The 3,396-nt window shown below is 44.1% G+C and overlaps 1 non-coding gene across 1 annotated transcript; it reads left to right on the top strand.

The window, feature by feature from the left end:
* The first annotated feature begins 2,927 nt into the window (after window positions 1–2,927).
* LOC137505729 (U2 spliceosomal RNA) lies at window positions 2,928–3,117 on the top strand. Its single transcript, XR_011020327.1, has one exon. It is a non-coding gene; the product is annotated as a U2 spliceosomal RNA (small nuclear RNA).
* The last annotated feature ends 279 nt before the right edge of the window (window positions 3,118–3,396 follow it).

Genomic DNA, 3,396 nt, shown 5'->3' with positions numbered 1-3,396 from the left:
AGGTTCAGTCAATATAGATATGACAAACATTGTATGAGTATGAAAGTCACATAACCGTACAGGCAATTCAGAGAAGATATCCATAATATATAATGTGATTAGAAAAAAAATCGTTATCCGACATCTGCTAATATCATGTGGACCTAATATTCCAACAATTTTCACATTAACTTTTACTGTGCCTGTGTGTATAATTATAAAACCAAACTTTTCTCAGTAGAACCTCATTAAGCATAATATCACCCTATTGAAAGGAGAGGGTGTCAATTAAGGCACTCCCCGCCTAACCCCGTAGATGAAGAGAGATAGAGAGAGAAAGAAGAAAGGAAAGAGACTAAAAGAAAAACTAAGGAAAAGTCAGCCATGGGCCAAATGACCAACTATTACATGATATCATAGCGCTTATATTTAGAAAGATATATTACTCCAAACCCTGGGGAAAATGTGCATCTTATCCTGGAGTTTAGCCGTCAGATATTCCAAATTATAAACATATTTTAATCTAGCCTGGAGTTCTGCTACTGTAGGAGGGTGAACATCCTTCCAGTGCCTGGAAATCAGGCAATGAGCTGCTGATAGAAAATTATTTATTAACCTGGATGAGGAGCTTTTGAGTTTAGGTGGGGGTTTGGCAAGCAGACAGATAGGTAGGAAAGTTTCATGCTGATTTGTATGGAAAGGTTCGGGGAGTGTCTGAGGCGGAAATGGATGAGTATTGTGAGGTGTTGGATGAGAGTTTGTCTGAAGCGGATGGGCAGCAATTGAAGGGCGCAGTTCGCATGGAGGAGGTCTGGGTGACGGTGAGTGCCATGCAGACTGGGAAGACCCCTGGAAAGGATGGTCTTCCAGTCGAATTTTACAGATGGGCCTGGCCAACGATCGGAGAGTGCGTGGTAGAAGTGATCCAGGAGATTTTTTTTTTCTGGACATTTAGCGAAGACGATGAGAGAAGGCGTCTTTACCTTGATCTATAAGAAGGGGGATAGGCGTGACATCAGGAACTGGCGGCCAATTTCGCTATTGAATGTCGACTATAAGTTGGCAGCGAAGTTGGTCACTGGTAGATTGAGGAGTGTGTTATTTTGTGTGGTCGGAGAGAGCCAAACGTGTGCGGTTCCGGGTCGGCGAAGCTCAGACAACCTTGTGTTGCTGAGGGATATCATCTTTCACGCCAAAAATAACTACATGCCGATCATCGTCGAGGGGATTGATTTGGAGAAGGCGTTTGACAGGGTGTCGCACTCCTTTCTCTTCAGGGTAATGGCGAGAATGGGCGTACCGGGTGGACTTCTGAGAGTCATCAAGAGCTTCTATCACGAAGTGTCGAGCCAGGTATTGGTGAACGGGCACCTTTCCGAGGCTTTTCCGGTTCTGTCTGGTGTCAGACAGGGGTGTCCATTGTCGCCCATGGCCTTTATTTGTGTGATGGAGCCTCTGTTGGTGCATATTTCGAAAGATAAGGTGGTGAAAGGTTTTGTGGTACCTGGGAGTGGTGGAAGGCAGGTGAAATGTTTGGCGTACATGGACGATGTATCTTTGATTGGGAGTTCGCAAGCTGATATTGACAGAATGAATTTGCATGTGAAGGTGTTTTGTGGGGTGGCAGGGATGGCTGTGAACTGGGAGAAGACTCAGTTGGCTTCCCTGGGTAGGAGAGTGCCAGTGAATGTGGAGGTGAGGGAGGAAGTGAAGGTGTTGGGTGTGATTTTTGATTCAGAATTGAAAGGTGAGAGGACGCTGGTGGGAGTGCAGGAGAGTATGGAGAGAAAGTTGAATATGTGGCGGTTACGGAAGTTGACGTTTACAGGCAAAGTGGTGGTTGTGAAGGCAGTAATTTTTCCTTTACTGTTGTATTTTTGCATGATTTTTCCCCCTAGAAAAAGGTGGTTGCAAAAGGTGCAGATAATGTTGTTTGTGTTCTTCTGGGGTTCCAAAATGGAGAAGGTGGCACTGGTGATGGTTCACAAGAGTGTGGTGTTAGGTGGTTGGGATTTCCCTGAGATAGACGTTTTTCTCTTTGCACTACCTGGTGAGTGTGCACAGAGTCTTGAGTGCAGGAGGAAGGGTGGCAGATTTGGTGAGATATTTAGGTGGGTGGGTATTCACTAGAATAGGGTGGATCACTAAGGACCTGAGGAGACCGGTCTCCTCTTCTGCTGCCCCTTTTTATGAAAAGGTGATGGACATTTATAAAAAAAAATGGAACTAAAGTCAGCAGGGATGCAAGGATGTGACAAATCTTTTCTGAAGAGATGGATAAAGAGGAAGGAGATAGTAACATACATAAAGGGGATGACAAGCGCCCAATCAGAAGCAGCCTGGAAAAGATTCAAGCTAAAGGGGCTCTCCAACAGGCAAAAAGATGTCACCTGGCTGGCCTGGACTGCTGGCTCTCCAACAAGGGCTTTCTGTAAATATCGTGGACTGTGTGCAACGGAGAAGTGTCTGAGGGAAAGGTGTGGTGGAGTGGAAGATGTGAATCATGTTTTTTGGGACTGTTTTTTTGCAAAAAAAAAGGTTTGTGCTAGGTTGAGGGGCATTTTTTGGTTGGTGATGGGCTGTATGGGGCTCACAGGTGAGGAGGTGTTGGTCGGTTTGTCACTGGGGGACAAGGAGAGAGATAGGAGAGGGTGGGTGATGTGCGCAATCCTGAAAGAAGTGCTTTGGGATGCAAGAAACATTTTGATTTTTCAGAAAAAGGACATTAAAATAGAAGATGTTAAAAATGGTTTTTGGCAAGACTTTATGTGGTGTTTTTGTTTGACAAAAAGAGGTGGGGTGAAGGGAAAGCACAGAAAATTTGGAAGCAGGACAAATGGAACACAGTGGTTTGAGCAGATTTAAAAAAAATATTAAATGCCGAATGATGATTTAAAGTCATGACTTGAGTCTGATGGAGGACATGTAATGTGGAATCCGTGTGAGGACTGGTTTTAAAGTGATTTTATTCTGAGGAAAAAAAAATCTGTTCTTATCAGTTTAATATCTGATACGTCCCCTATCTGGGGACCATATATTAAATGGATTTTTGGAGCAGGGAGATGGAAGAAGAGCTTGCTCTGTCCACTCTGCGCATCGACCTGGTATTGCAGTACCTCCAGGACCGGTGCACTACTCTCTCTAACTGGTGTCAAAAAACAGATCAAAACTACTCAAATACCCAGCTGATTAACTAACTAAGTGGAGGGAAGTCTAGTGGAGAAATTAAGTGTCCCTCTGCAAAGTGAATTTGCCAGTAGCAAGTGCTGTGTTGTCCACCCTGCTGTGCGGTCTATGTCTGTGCTGCTACTGCTGGGTGCAGGATAGATAGTTGAAATCCTCAATAAAAATATTGTTTCAAGTTGTGTCTGTTTTCTTTGTGCATCTGTGTCATTTATTAAGTGAGTCTGTATTTCG

This window comes from Hyperolius riggenbachi, chromosome 4 (assembly GCF_040937935.1).
Source record: "Hyperolius riggenbachi isolate aHypRig1 chromosome 4, aHypRig1.pri, whole genome shotgun sequence".
In the NCBI taxonomy this organism is placed as follows: Eukaryota; Metazoa; Chordata; class Amphibia; order Anura; family Hyperoliidae; genus Hyperolius; species Hyperolius riggenbachi.
Note: the sequence above shows the minus strand (reverse complement) of the source record. Positions and strands in the feature narration are given on the sequence as shown.